The sequence below is a fragment of the Lissotriton helveticus genome, chromosome 2_1 (assembly GCF_964261635.1).
Source record: "Lissotriton helveticus chromosome 2_1, aLisHel1.1, whole genome shotgun sequence".
NCBI lineage: Eukaryota > Metazoa > Chordata > Amphibia > Caudata > Salamandridae > Lissotriton > Lissotriton helveticus.
The window spans coordinates 506,860,480-506,876,712 of NC_136059.1; positions in this window are offsets into that span (position 1 = coordinate 506,860,480).

Consider the following 16,233-nt stretch of genomic DNA (forward strand, 5'->3'; position numbering starts at 1 on the left):
CAGACTTTAGGACAGGATCAGCCTCCTCAGGGAACTGATCTTACCCCTGATGAAGGAACTGCCCCAGAGGTTGTTAGGCCTGGCCTGACAGAGCCTCTGATGGCGGTGGACCCTTCTCAGGTGGGACCCAGTCTGAAGCAGGTAACCTGCCCCTCTCTCCCTTGCCTTAGCCAGCCCAGGGCTGCAGAGGACAAGAAGGACAGTGAGACCCAGAGGGCCCCCTGTCAAATAAAGCACCCCCATCAACCGATTAGGGGCACCAAAACTAGTAGCCCTAGTGAGGTGAAAACTTTAAAAACTCCTGAGGGAGCCCCCTTAAAAACAGTTAGGGACCTCCCACAGATGGATTCTGTTGGGCACAGCCTAACCTGGGACCCAAAGGGCCCAAACCTGAACTGTCCCTCCAGCAAGCCAAACAGAGGGACCCAGCCTCCAGCTTTAGGTAGCCAGAGGTTGACCCTGAGAGCACAGTGCAACTCAGTTAAAGAAAGAAAGGCACACATGGTGGAAGATAATTGGAGGAAGCCAAGCCCTAACTTAGTAGAGCCTCACTTCAATACTCCATATCCAAACCAGCCTTTAACTTTGCATAAACACACCCAAGGTAGTGATTCCCTATGGTGGAGACCCTCTAATACCCAAAGGGTGAGGGACTGCTTAGTGGACCATGAGACAGGGGGTACCCATGCTAGTGCAGGTACTTCCTTATATGGCCACTCAGGCAATATAGGCTTACCTGGCCAAGGATAGCCTTATCTCCTTTCGTTTGGGGGGGGGTTATGTAGGAAGGTGGCTACCTGACTATGGTTACCCCAGATATTTTGCCTGTGTTTAGCTGGTTTTTTGACTTAGTTGACCTGGTTCCCTGCTAATCAGGGCCCCAGGCCATCTGCTCTCTCTGTAAAATGGATTCCATGTACCCTAGGTACATACCACAATTGGAAATGGACTCCTTGTCAGCCCCTGTATAATGCACTATAGGTGCCCAGGGCATAGGGGCCACCAAGGCCTACCAGGGGCTGCAGCATATCTTTTGCCACCCCTGGCTGGTTCTTAAATTGACACAACTGGCTGATCACTCAGCTGGGGTAAGGTGGTGTAATCACCCCTTACTTAGATATAGTATACCTATATCTAAACCTATATCTGGACACATATAAACCTGTGAGCCACTCCTATGGAAGGCCTCATCAATCCTGGAGGCAGAGTGCGTGGTTTAATGTGAGCTGGAGCTCTAGCATGAGCTGAGCCTGTCTGCAGCTGTCGGGAACAACTCCCTAAGCTGTTTCAGGATAATGCCATACCATATACTCTTAAGTGCCTTATAATCCTCGCGGTTATATAGCAACTCTGGTTTGGCTTTATCAAAACATGTCGTGTAAGGTGTCATACGATTTGGAATACTATCCCCTCGCCAGTTCTGGCGACGGGGATAGCATTCCACCCCTCTAGAGGGGTAAGACATGTTGCTTTACTTTAATGCGGTTAATTTCTAAAAGGGCCTTAGATCCACAAAATGGATGCCTCTGCCACAGACAAGAGTCTGGACCCCTGCAGCTGACCGAAACTCAGCCAAATGGGGCCTGGACAAAGGGTTTCCTGCCACAGGAGGGTGTCACCACCCTCCAGACAGGAGATAGTGGATTGTAGCAGGGAGGTCTGAAAGAAACCAGACACTGCCTGGGGCACACAAGGCTGCCCCTTGCATAATCCGGCCAAACCGGTTCTGGGGCACTCCAGCCCTCGTGCCAGGGCGGCCTGGATCAAAGGAAAGGGGTGTATCCACCCCCTTCCTGGGTCCCACCCATAGGGGGGGACCTAGCAGGTAATCACGCCCCCCAGATTCGAATAAGAATGGGAGCAGTGCCAATGCACTTCAGATTATCCTGAAGAAACATAAGAAACAAATTCTGGACCCTTCGACATCCTACTCGACGTAGAAGCCCGAAGAATCTCCCTTGTGGTCAAGGAGTGACCACCCTGTGCAAACAGGCACCATCCAGCTATCAACGTCTACTTTGTTGCAGTTCCCGCCGGAACTCGAGCGACAGAGATCGACGAGATCAAGCCTGCCTGCTTTCCAACAGCCCGATCCACAGTCCCTGCAGAGCTGAGACCCGTGGAGGCGACCGGAAGCGTGGGGCACGCCATCTTGAATTGACCACGAGACGCTGACTGTGCAGCCCACGAGTAACCCTCGAAGCTGTACACCGGGGTTTGAGAAGCCCCAACCCTGAGCCACTCTTGCACCGAAGCTCACCCCTCTACACTCATCGAGTGCTGCGTGGGGCCCTTCTGCTACTTTTGGCTCAACGCGTTGGCCCGGTCACTTGCCAGCCGGCTAGTGGCCCCTGTGCCGACGAAAACTTGAAATCGACTTGTGAATCTGGTTGCTCCAGATTTGCACCAGCTCCCCTGAAAAGGAGCCCCCACTCTGACCTTCCTGGTTCGAGTGAGAAGCAATCTCCCGGTTCCGCGTGGATTGCTTTTGCCAAGTGTTGTTTGCTCCAATCTTGAAGCCGACAGCGCCGACGGCGAGAGCCTGCGTGGGACAGATCGTGACCTGCTCCTGGACGTCGTAGATGCCCCAGAGCCCACGTGACAGCGGAGAGAAGCACCTCGACAGCGACCTGATTGCGCCCAACATTGCCTGGTTCCGTCCTGGTTCCACCCTGGTCACTGCTGAGTGACCCAGACTCTGTCCCCTCTGCTTTCAGGTACTTTTCGACTTGAGTCCACCCTTGGACTCCACCGGACACTTCTATTTCACCCCGCCTGCAGCCCTTTCAGCTTCAAGCACCAAGAGCCTGCGTGACGAAACCCGACTCAACTTCGACCCTGTGCACCCGCTTCCTGTGGGTGAGGTAACTTTGCTCCGCCGGTGTTCCCACACTGGTACACATCTCTAGGGTCTGTGTCTTAAGTTTTGTTCCTCTAGGTTCAGCGGAAGTGTCCTTAAACTTAAACTTTGTAACTTTTACGCACCATTGGTTAACATTGGTGCATGCGTGCGCTTTCCGCACTGCTCCCGAATCCCGTGGGCCTCTCCCGACTTCAGCACTGCTTGTCCTGACTGCTCCCAGCGATTCCCTAGGCCCTAGGCCTAACCACTGTTCGATTGGTATCTCTTATACCACTTGTTTAGTATATGGTTTGAGTGGCCACCCGCCCTCATCCATAATTGTGAACTTGTATGTTTAAACTGTGCTTTTGATTTAACGCTTGTGCCCCTTTATTCATAAAGAATACTGGGGATTGTTTTTAGTAATAAACACATATATTTTTATAATATATACTTGTGTGGTGTCCTTTCATTTGATATTACAGGATTGTATGTGGTAAAACAGCTCGCTTAACACGACCTCTTAAGTTAAGCCTTTAGGCTGCTTAGTCCATGCTACCCCTAGGATAGCTTGTCTAACAAGGTTGACTTACAACCTGACACCATAAGGGATTGTTTGGTCTGATAATAGGTGGTTCCAGAATTGGAAACATCACCTATCAGGCCAACTTCTCACAATTGGACTTAATAACGTCACTCAAAGGTTCAATTCCCAGAAAACTCCAGGATTTCTTGGATAACTTAATATTCAAGCAGGGGGAAGATCCTAGCTGCTGAAGGTGGGTTTTTCCAAGAAATCGTGGTGAATTCTCGGAACTTAGTGGAAGTAGCCTTGACGTATTTGGGCTGTGAGGCTCAGGCCAAATATGGTAATGATTTCTATGCCTATATAAGGATAGGGTAAAGTATACCTATATAAGGGCATGAATCGGGAAAAGTTACACTAGGGTCCTAGATTCGTTTACAACAATCTTTGGAGGTCGCTTCTGTGAGCACACTCATAGATAAGGAAAGTGGACATGAGCTGGCCGCAACACACCTGACATACTCTTCGGTTTCAGCCGCTACTTCCATTTCCTGGGCTGTTGCTGCTTGCGGGTGCCGAGACATGTAGTCTGCAGGATTGCGAGATCCGGGTTGATATTCTACCTTGCCGTTATAATTTTGAAGTTGCAACATCCACTTCTCGATCCTGGGAGGTTGTTTAGTAGACGTGCTGGAAAACAGAGCCACGAGAGGTTTGTGGTCTGTGGTCACTACAAACGGCTTGCCGTAGACATACAGGTGAAAGTGAGGGCACCCCCAGTGAATGGCAATGGCCTCCTTCTCGATTTGAGAATATCTTTGTTCAGTCTCGGTAAGGGACCGGCTTGCGAAGGCCACCGGGGCCCAGTGATCTACCTGATGTTGTATTTGCAGCAAAACAGCTCCTAAACCCTGGGGTCCCGCATCCACCGCTATCTGGGTTATCTTCCCCGGGACGAAGAAGGCGAGCGTTGTGTCCTCCTAGAGTGCATTCTTGATCTCCTTGAAGGCCTTGGCTTGTTCCGGACCCCACTTCCACGGGACCGAGTCCCTGGTAAGTTCCCGCAGCAGTATTGTCAAGGTGGTTAAGTCACGAATGAACCTGCCGCAACAGTTCACCATACCGATAAAAGCTGCGGACTTCCGTCACACTGGCGGGAGTGGCTGCGTCTTTGATGTCTCAGACCTTTTCTGGATCTGGGTTGACTCCCTCTGTGGAGAAGGTGTAGCCAAAGAATTGTAGCTTTTTCTTCAGGAATTCACACTTTTCACAGTGCAGGGTAAGTCCAGCATCTCGCAGCTGACAAAGCACTTGCGTGAGGCGAGATTTATGTTCAGGAAGTGATTTCGCATGGACCATGATGTCGTCACTGACGTTGATAACACCGGGGATGTCCATGATCAGCTCATGTTTGATGTTCTGAAAAACCTCCGCCGCACTGGAACCCCGAAACTCAACCGTGTATAACAGCGAAGTCCCACATGGGTAGAGAAGGTGGTGATGTTTTGGGATGCTTCATCTAGCACCAACTGATGGAATCCTGACCGTAGATCAAGCTTGGAGAACCAGGAGGCGCCGGCCATTTCCCCGATGATATCGTCTATAGTTGGGGTAATATGTCGTTACCGTTTGATTGCAGCATTAGGGAGCCGCATGTCTACACAGATCCTCACTGCGCCGGGCTGCTTAGGTTTCCGAGTGACAACGATGGGAGAGACCCAAGGTGTGGGCTCCGTCACCCTCTCAATGATCCCTGCAGCTTCCAGCTTCTTGAGTTCCTCTTCTACCTGGGGTCGCAGATGAAAAGCTATCCTCCGGTGCCGTAGAGCCACGGGCTGGACCGTTGGATCGATGTGTAGATGGATTTCTTTACCCTTGAATCTTCTGATTCCCTCGAAGACTTCTGAGACGTCATCTAGCAATTGTTGAATTGACTCGTGATGCACGCTGAATGCGAACGTCACCACCCCTAAGGCCTCTGCAGCACGACACCCTAGCAATATCCCTTGACCCATCTTTCGTGAAGTAGACGTTGGTGGTGATTTCATTGTCTCCATGGGAAATAGACGTTTTGAAGCGACCTTTTATTTTCAGGTGTGTGTATTGGCCATACACGAACACCGTTATTGCTGACGGACACAACTTGGGAGTCGGACACATGGTTTGGTGGAGAGCGGAAGCCATGATGTTGTTGGTGGCGCCGTATCCACACGAATGTTACACTGCGGCAACCGTTGCACTTTCCGTGAGGCAGTACCAATCATGTGTACTTTGTGGACTACCCACTCTTCCTCCTCATCGTTGTCCATGTCACTGGGTGTCTTTTTGCCCTCGGGTAGTGTATTGACCACCTGTCTCGGTCGGTGATACGGTTTGGCCCTGCATACCTTCTCGAAATGGTTGAATCTCCCACATCCGGAGCACCTTTTTCCTTTGGCCGGGCATTCTGCTGCGGGGTGTGAAGATCCGCCACAGTATCGACACGTTTTAGCTGGTCCGGCGGTTGCCGTCCCAGGTCCCCCTTGTTCCACCGCAGCGTGGTCTTGGTCGTGACCGCTTTCACCGGTTCAATCTTCACCGGGGCTTGGAGGGGTGCCTCCATGTTGGCTGCACGTGCCTTGGATAATTCCTTGGTGCGCCCCAGGGTCAATATGTCCGTGAGGGACTTGCCGGACTCCTCTAGAATTTGTTCACGAAGTTTGGCGGAGGCACAACCCTGAATCACCTGACCTCTTATCTCTTCCGTCTCGTCTTGGAATCCGCTCGTGGATGCAAGGTTTTTGAGTCTTACGTGGTACGTGTCCAACGACTCTTCGGAAAGCTGGCGCGCTTGCCTGAATATGAATATTTCATAGTCCTGATTGGCCATCGGCTCGAAGTGTCCATTGAGGGCATTTATTAATGTGTGGCGATTCGTTGGCGTGGCTTCTACAAGCGTCTTAGTGATGTTGTGTATGTCTTTGCCTCCAAGGTGTAGCAGCATTGCTCTTTTCTGGTCCTTATGGACCTTGGTGGCCTCAAAGAAGATTAGCAGGCGGTCTACACAGTCTTTCTACTTGGGTGCTAGTGATAAAGGTGACCCTTCCACTATGAACGGTTCTATGGGCGGTATCATGGACATGGCTGATGCTTTGGACCTTGTAAGTCTTGACTGTGTGAGCGCCTTATTCTCTTGTTATTTCCTCCCCACAGCAGCACTGCGCTCGCAGCGTGGGCATCCTCTCCACCCTTCACTGGGCTTTATCTACCTGGGCGGGGCAATTCGTGCGCCCCGGGGGTGATGCAAGGTGTCCCTCCCTTGATTCTTCCTCCTGGGCCGTCTACTGCCTCAGCTCACTTCCACTCACAGCCCTGCTCTGATGGTAGTCTAGTGCCGAAGCGTGTGTCTGGGCTTTGTGCTCCCCTTTATGGCTTGTGGGCAGGCACTGCATGTACCCTCCTGCCTTGTATAATATGGCCTGTGACAAGGCCTTTGTTCCCCTTTTGCCTGTGCAGAGGCCTCTCACTCCACTCCAGGGATGGAAAGGCCAGTGTCAAGGCCAAATCTTCCAGGCCTGTGTCGAGGCCTTAATTGCCCCTATGCTCGGCGACGCGCACCTCCTTCCTGGGCCCCTTTGATGACGCAGGGGCACGGGGGAGGACACACAAGCACAGGCCTGCCAAGTGCTCCGCGCGGGACACACGCGAGGTGCCAATGAGCATGGCAGCACCTCCATGCGCGCACACCTCGGGGATCTTTACCGTGCGGCGTCGCACAACCACGGTGGTCCACGCGGGCGACGGGCAGCTTTGGGGGGCTGGGGCGGGCTCACCTAAGTCCCCTCACGGGATGCCAGGACCGCACAGCTCCGCACCGCCACACGTCGGGGCACAAGCGCTGCGAGCAGGAAAACACGCTCGCGGCCGCCACTCCAACGGGTGCGAGAGCACGACCACCCTCGTCGGCAATTGTTGTGTTGGCCACCTGATTGCGGGACAACACTGGGGGTAATGCTGGCTATGGGCCTATGGGTCACAGTTAAATGATCACAGGAGTCGGGAGTGCTGATGTAACTAGGCTTGCCTCTGCAGCATGAATGGCGTGCGTGAGCGCGCACCTAACTTTTCTTAAACTGAGGTCACATGACCTCCACGTTGAGTACGTGCCCTTTGCGTCACGGACACGATACTACGATGATGGCAAGCCATGCCCTCATGCTTCTTTATGTAACTTTGGAACATATGGCCAACTCGACTAAGATGAATTGACATGGGTTGTGCTTTGAATTAAACCAGTTGACATGGATTTTAAAACATATCAATCAAACTGACATGGGTTTTCATTTTTCATTATTTTTCAACTGTAAGGTGAAATCTTGTGAATAGTATTAAGACGAGGCTGAATGAATGAACGTGAGTAGATGTTAGATATTACATAAAACATCCTTGAGGTCAACATGTAAATAATACACAATATATTCAGCTAGTAAAATTATCAAAACCGATTTCAGTGACAAAAGCTTTAAAAGATAAAAGTTACTGTATGCATTAAACAACAGATATAACGACAAAGTACCATCACCAGGATAATTTGGCATATTCAGTTCTTATCCAAGCTCCGTAAGCTATGCGTTATGTGTGTTTGCAGACTGTTATAGCACAAACGTAGCTACAAAGCAGCAGAGCAGGATACAGACATAACAAAATTATGTTATTTAAGTCAACACCTTCTATTTATTCAAACCAAACATCAGGCACACACTACGTACAAATTATATATTAAAATGTTTTCACAATTTAGTATTCATCAAGCTTATGTTCTTGAATAATTACAATTTCCATACGAGAGTTGTAGTCATCCAAATCTTGGACTCCAGAGATCTTTTATTGCAGATCATTTTCAGTGGTCAAATAGCCAACACGTGTTTCGTCGGATTTAACAACTTCATCAGGGCTGTAGTTTTCTTTGCGAATCAATAGTAAGCATAGCTGTGCTTAATGAGGGAGGCCTGTAGACCAACTTAATTCATTTCTTTGCACCATGCATGAGTATCACCAAAGCATCGTCAAAAACAAGGTTGGTGGAGGGTCTAAGGGGAAAATTATTTAAAGACCAAAGAGAAGCGTGGCTCAGTGGTTAGAGGCGGCAGACCCGGAAGCTGAGATCGACCGTGGACCAGGGTTCGATTCCCCGCCTCGGCAGGTCTCGGGCTCAAAAATTCCACGGACTCGACAATTCTCGCTCCGGTGCCTACTCGAATCACGGGGTCACACTCTGCAACTCTGGGCAATAGCTTGCTTAATTTCCACTACGGCCCCTCGCGGCGGGATGCCTGGCTTTCACCTTGTGGACACCCTGCCGGGGTTTCTCACAGGGGAATACCAGGACGGGTTCCCTAAGCAAGCGCCAGGATGCCCTCTGGGTGACAGGTTTGCGCTATATAAGTACACCTACATTTACATTTACATTTACAGACAAACCCCTTATTCACAGTATAACAATACAAAAGGACTGTCACTGGTCTGTACAACTAATACGGGCAAAGAAAAATGTGACGGACTCTGTGTCTACCTATAAAGTGTGTACAACAAAAAGGAAATGAATCCCATCAGCCCACCCATATGGCAGAGCTTCATCATCTGGGATAGAACCAATGATGGTCCGGTTAGGGAGCCACACACCTGTTGGAATTATGTGCTTCTCCAAACCCAAGGAACCACCAGTGATGAATCATACCAAAAGTCAAATCAGTTTGGAATGGTGTGGGATGTTAAATTGCAGTGAGAAAAAATGTGTACAAAAAGAATCAAAAAGTGAGATGTAAAATTGGCTACCATGATTTAAGGAAAACTTTATTAGGGAAAATCATGGTGTCAAAATTAAAATGAGTGTGAGACAGTTTGACACAATAACTGTCTATTAAGGATGGTATTTGGTCAACATGTTTCAGCCATTGTAGGAAAGTTAAGCCTACCGGGCTTTCGTCAGGACCTCTTGAACACTACTGCAAATAAGCTTGGCCTAAGCTTAGTGAAAAAGCAAAAATTAACACAAATTAATGATACAAAACATCCTACCATACATTGGATTTTCCAGACGGGGAATGTCTGTTTCATAAAGTATTTAGGATTCTTTCCTAAAAAGGAAGATACACAACAAGGGACAACAAATAGGTAGAACACAGACACACATTTCTATTATTTTTGCGCCATATGTTTCTTTATGCCAATAGGCCATTCTCCAAAACGATAGAGATATGTTTTTTTATTTATTTTTACTCACCCAAAAATGCTTAGGAGAAAGCCTTACCTCATCCTGGCCACTGCTCAGGGTTGGAGGCCCCGCTCTAATTCGTGAAATAAAATAGTGGGTGTCTGGTTAGATCACATCCATACTAATGATTCACTGGCAAAAAAGTGCTAAAAACTTAGGCATTGTTTCTGAGTACATGACAGACAGCAACTACAAGGGCTGCCGTGAGAGTGAGACACAGTTAGTAATAGATCTCTGATTCTAACACTATATCAATGTGAGAGCAGTGAAAAAGGCTCTTCAAGGCTGGCTGATAGCGAACCTAGTTCATTTAGTAACAATAATACATAAGGAGCCTGTATGCTGATCCAGAGCGCTCTCCTAAGAATGAAAAATAGAGAAACGCTTCGCTGTGTAAAGCTGGAAAATGAGCGCTCTCCTAAATATGAAGTAGGAGACTGCTTCGCTTTAGGGAGCTGCATGAGCTTGGCTGGCGTCGCTTCCTCACCTGTCCGTTGGTACCCCTGGACTAATCCTGAGCCGAGGGGGAGGTACCGACTGGATCAAGGAGGAAGTTAATATATGTTACATGGGCCAGCCAATGCTCCATAGCTGTAGGACCAGAGTGGAAACTGTATTATCAGCCAATTGAATCGTTTTTACTTGACTGGAAAAGGGAGGAAGTTAATAAGTGTTACATGGGCCAATGAGGATACTCCATAGCTGTAGGACCAGAGTGGAAACTGCAGTATCAGCCAATGGAATCGTTTTTACTAAAACAGGAAATGGAAACTGCATTACCAGCCAATGGAATTGTTTTTACTTGCCTGGAACAGGGAGGAAGTTAATATGTGTTACATGGGCCAATGAGGATACTCCATAGCTGTAGGACCAGAGTGGAAACTGCAGTATCAGCCAATGGAATCGTTTTTACTAAAACAGGAAATGGAAACTGCATTACCAGCCAATGGAATTGTTTTTACTTGCCTGGAACAGGGAGGAAGTTAATATGTGTTACATGGGCCAATGAGGATACTCCCTAGCTGTAGGACCAGAGTGGAAACTGCAGTATCAGCCAATGGAAACGTTTTTACTAGAACAGGAAGTGGCTGCTTCTCAAAGGAAGTGTGCCACGGTATTTGGACCAACCCACACACAGGGTAGCTGTAGGGCCGTAGTCGAAACTGCAGTATTAGCCAATTATAAAATATTAAAATATTTATGAGTAGTTTCGTAGGAAGACCTGCACAGACTGAAAGGGATCACCCAAGTTGGTGGGTACAAATCCAAGTCCTCTATTAAGAACTTGTTCCTCAAGGTCACTGAGGGTCCAGGAGCTAATATTCACTATGAGACTCTCCCCTCTGTGCTGGGTCCTGCTTGTTGTTGTTGTTGCTGCAGATGGCCCTTCCTGCTTCGGGTGTAGGGAAAGGATGGTTCGTCTTCCCAATGAACCTGGGGCTGGCCTCTCCTTCTGCCTCTGCTCCGTCCACGGCCTGTCCTGAAACAGCCTGGTCATTAAACCATTGTGGTGGAGGCTGAAAATTGGGGATTGGTTGCGGGAATTGTGGCTGATATCCCCAAGCAGTCGGAGGCCACCAGGGACCTTGTTGGTAAAACTTACCTCCTTGTCTGGCCCCCCTACGATTGGACTTATTGAAACGACCTCTTCCCTGCCCCATTGATGTACTACTACGCGGTGAGTCTAAGTCACTGGAGTGTGGGTCTGAGGAAGATGTGGAATAGTTAGACCCATGCCATTTCCCCTTCTTGTTGTAATCTGGAGGGTTATAGGTGTCGCTTGTTATGAGTAAATTTTCCTCTAAAGAAAATTTGGGCAGATCTTTACGAAATTTTTCAATTTTGGAAAAAAGTATAGACTCTTTGTACTCCTTGTTCGCTTTGGTAGTTTCATCGGAATTTTTCTTAAAGACAGTATTCGTTAAAGTGGTCTTGATCTTCCCCTGTAGGGTTTGTATTTCTATCAAGATGGCATCTGCCACTCTTTTGGCTGTGGTGATAATCAGGATCAACCAGTCGCGGGTACATCGCCATGCGATGAGCGACCAGTCTTTCAAAAACGTCTTATCTGTAAGAAAAAGCCGGGGAGCATTGGTGACTATGAGTCCTGTAGGAGCGTACTTCCCTTGGTCCAAGTCAGCAGGACGATTGGGGTACCGTTCTGACCTTAAAGAAAACTTATTCACGTACATGCATCCACGGGCAGATTATGGCTGAATATCTCCGGCTTCTTCTTACAGATAAGACGTTTTTGAAAGACTGGTCGCTCATCGCATGGCGATGTACCCGCGACTGGTTGATCCTGATTATCACCACAGCCAAAAGAGTGGCAGATGTCATCTTGATAGAAATACAAACCCTAGAGGGGAAGATCAAGACCACTTTAACCAATACTGTCTTTAAGAAAAATTATGATGAAACTACCAAAGCGAACAAGGAGTACTCAGGGCCCGATTCACAGAACTAACTTAAGACAAAATCCTAAACTTACTACCATTTTGCTATTCACAGAAGGCACTTACTCATTTTGGTATTCACAGAAGGCACTTACTCATTTCCGAATTCACAGAAGTTAGTAGTCCTAACTTTAGAACTCTTAAATGCGTTCTGTGAATACCGAAAGTCTTAAAGTTAGGATTTTTCTCAATTTAGTAGTAGTAAAGTTAGGACTCCTAACTTTAGGACTCTTAAATGCATTCTGTGAATAACGAAAGTCTTAAAATTAGGATTTTTCTCAGTTTAGTAGTAGTAAAGTTAAGAAACATCATAATTTTAAGACTTTCGGTATTCACAGAAGGCATTTAGGAGTCCTAAAGTTAGGAGTCCTAACTTTACTACTACTAAATTGAGAAAAATCCTAACTTTAAGACTTTCGGTATTCACAGAAGGCATTTAGGAGTCCTAAAGTTAGGACTACTAACTTCTGTGAATACCAAAATGAGTAAGTGCCTTCTGTGAATACCAAAATGAGTAAGTGCCTTCTGTGAATAGCAAAATGGTAGTAAGTTTAGGATTTTGTCTTAAGTTAGTTCTGTGAATCGGGCCCAAAGAGTCTATACTTTTTTCCAAAATTGAAAAATTTCGTAAAGATCTGGCCAATTATTTTTAAGAGAAAATTTACCCATACACAAGCAACACCTATAACCCTCCAGATTACAACAAGAAGGGGAAACTGCATGGGTCTAACTATTCTACATCTTCCTCAGACCCACACTCCAGTGACTTAGACTCACCGCGTAGTAGTACATCAATGGGGCAGGGAAGAGGTCATTTCAATAGGTCCAATCGTAGGGGGGCCAGACAAGGAGGTAATTTTTACCAACAAGGTCCCTGGTGGCCTCCGGCTGCTTGGGGATATCATCAGCCACAATTCCGGCAACCAATGCCCAATTTTCAGCCTCCACCACAATGGTTTAATGACCAGGCTGTTTCAGGACAGGGCCGTGGACGGAGCAGAGGCAGAAGGAGAGGCCAGCCCCAGGTTCATTGGGAAGACGAACCATCCTTTCCCTACACCCGAAGCAGGAATGGCCATATGCAGCAACAACAACAACAAGCAGGACCCAGCACAGAGGTGAGAGTCTCATAGTGAATATTAGCTCCTGGACCCTCAGTGACCTTGAGGAACAAGTTCTTAATAGAGGACTTGGATTTGTACCCACCAACATGGGTGATCCCTTTCAGTCTGTGCAGGTCTTCCTACGAAACTACTCATAAATATTTTAATATTTTATAATTGGCTAATACTGCAGTTTCTACTATGGTCCTACAGCTACCCTTTGTGTGGGCTGGTCCAAGTACCGTGGCACACTACTCATAAATATTTTATAATTGGCTAATACTGCAGTTTCTACTACGGCCCTACAGCTACCCTGTGTGTGGGCTAGTCCAAATACCGTGGCACACTTCCTTTGAAAAGCAGCCACTTCCTGTTTTAGTAAAAACGTTTCCATTGGCTGATACTGCAGTTTCCACTCTGGTCCTACAGCTATGGAGTATCCTCATTGGCCCATGTAACACATATTAACTTCCTCCCTGTTCCAGGCAAGTAAAAACAATTCCATTGGCTGGTAATGCAGTTTCCATTTCCTGTTTTAGTAAAAACGATTCCATTGGCTGATACTGCAGTTTCCACTCTGGTCCTACAGCTATGGAGTATCCTCATTGGCCCATGTAACACTTATTAACTTCCTCCCTTTTCCAGTCAAGTAAAAACGATTCAATTGGCTGATAATACAGTTTCCACTCTGGTCCTACAGCTATGGAGCATTGGCTGGCCCATGTAACTTATATTAACTTCCTCCTTGATCCAGTCGGTACCTCCCCCTCGGCTCAGGATTAGTCCAGGGGTACCGACGGACAGGTGAGGAAGCGACGCCAGCCAAGCTCATGCAGCTCCCTAAAGCGAAGCGGTCTCCTACTTCATACTTAGGAGAGCGCTCATTTTCCAGCTTTACACAGCGAAGTGTTTCTCTATTTTTCATTCTTAGGAGAGCGCTCTGGATATCAGCATACAGGCTCCTTATGTATGATTGTTACTAAATGAACTAGGTTCGCTATCAGCCAGCCTTGAAGAGCCTTTTTCACTGCTCTTACATTGATATAGTGTTAGAATCAGAGATCTGTTACTAACTGTGTCTCACTCTCACAGCAGCCCTTGTAGTTGCTGTCTGTCATGTATTCAGAAACAATGCCTACGTTTTTAGCACTTTGTGCCAGTGAACCATTAGTATGGATGTGATCTAACCAGACACCCACTATTTTATTTCACGAATTAGAGCGGGGCCTCCAACCCTGAGCAGTGGCCAGGATGAGGTGAGGCTTTCTCCCCAGCATTTTTGGGTGAGTAAAAATAAATAAAAAAACATATCTCTATCGTTTTGGAGAATGGCCTATTGGCATAAAGAAACATATGGCGCAAAAATAATAGAAATGTGTGTCTGTGTTCTACCTATTTGTTGTCCCTTGTTGTGTATCTTCCTTTTTAGGAAAGAATCCTAAATACTTTATGAAACAGACATTCCCCGTCTGGAAAATCCAATGTACAGTAGGATGTTTTGTATCATTAAATTGTTTTAATTTTTGCTTTTTCACTAAGCTTAGGTCAAGCTTATTTGCAGTAGTGTTCAAGAGGTCCTGACGAAAGCCCGGTAGACTTAACTTTCCTACAATGGCTGAAACATGTTGACCAAATACCATCCTTAATAGACAGTTATTGTGTCAAACTGTCTCACACTTATTTTAATTTTGACACCATGATTTTCCCTAATAAAGTTTTCCTTAAATCATGGTAGCCAATTTTAGATCTCACTTTTTGTACACATTTTTTCTCACTGCAATTTAACATCTCACACCATTCCAAACTGATTTGACTTTTGGTATGATTCATCACTGGTGGTTCCTTGGGTTTGGAGAAGCACATAATTCCAACAGGTGTGTGGCTCCCTAACCGGACCATCATTGGTTCTATCCCAGATGATGAAGTTCTGCCATATGGGTGGGCTGATGGGATTCATTTCCTTTTTGTTGTACACACTTTATAGGTAGACACAGAGTCAGTCACATTTTTCTTTGCCCGTATTAGTTGTACAGACCAGTGACAGTCCTTTTGTATTGTTATCACCAAAGCAGAATTTTTTTTCACAATATTCAAAGTAAGGATTCGGCGTGTTTTGTTTCAGTATTTGCCCCCAGTAAATACAAAATTCGGTTCATGGTCAATATGCGCCAGGTCCGTGTGTGACACCTCTACGACATTTGTGGTAGCATTATCGGCGGCGTTCTCTACTAATGCCGTAGTTTGTTGGCAGATTTACAGAGTATTGAAAACCGACTGCCGCAATATCATTCAGATCTCCATTTGATGCATGAATTGCCAGGATCAATAGAATATCCAGAGACCTGCATAACGCAGACGAGTTTAGAATTTTACTCATATCGCTACGATAATATTCAGATCCGGATCGAATGCTTCTGACAAGACAGTTTGTACAGATCAAATACTTTCTTGTCTATCGATACTGTATCCTTAAAATGTTCTTATAAGGGGCTATCACTACAACTCCTACAGTCCTGAAGATGGTTGAATAGATGACAGCCCATCGACCTAAACGTCGACAACTACACTTATTTTCTGTACCACATTTGTATAGGCAATACTCATTTGTTTTATTCCTTTGTTTTGCCTTATCCTTATTTCAGAAAAAAGTGTACAAAATTGTCACTGAGAAGTATAATGAATATTTCTTTATGTATGCAACTTCCAGTTACATTGTGCGCTTGATAAATCCAAGTACCCCTAATATATTTTTTCACTATACACCCATGTTTTGTAATATTTATTGACAAATCTTTTTCATGTATTCTTCTCACACATGCTGATGTTTTCATATTTATAGGAAACTAAAAACTATACGAGTTGTTCAGACAAATACTCTAAAAGAAATTAATTTGCAAGCATAATATAAAAGCTTGCTTGAAGTAAAAAAGCATTAATAATTCAAATTAATTGTACAAACAAATCCCTTGTTGGCACACTTACCTGTTTTATTTTATATTATCCAAGCCGTCAAGGATTGATTGGGTTACCCATTTCAGTTTTTCCTTTAAAGG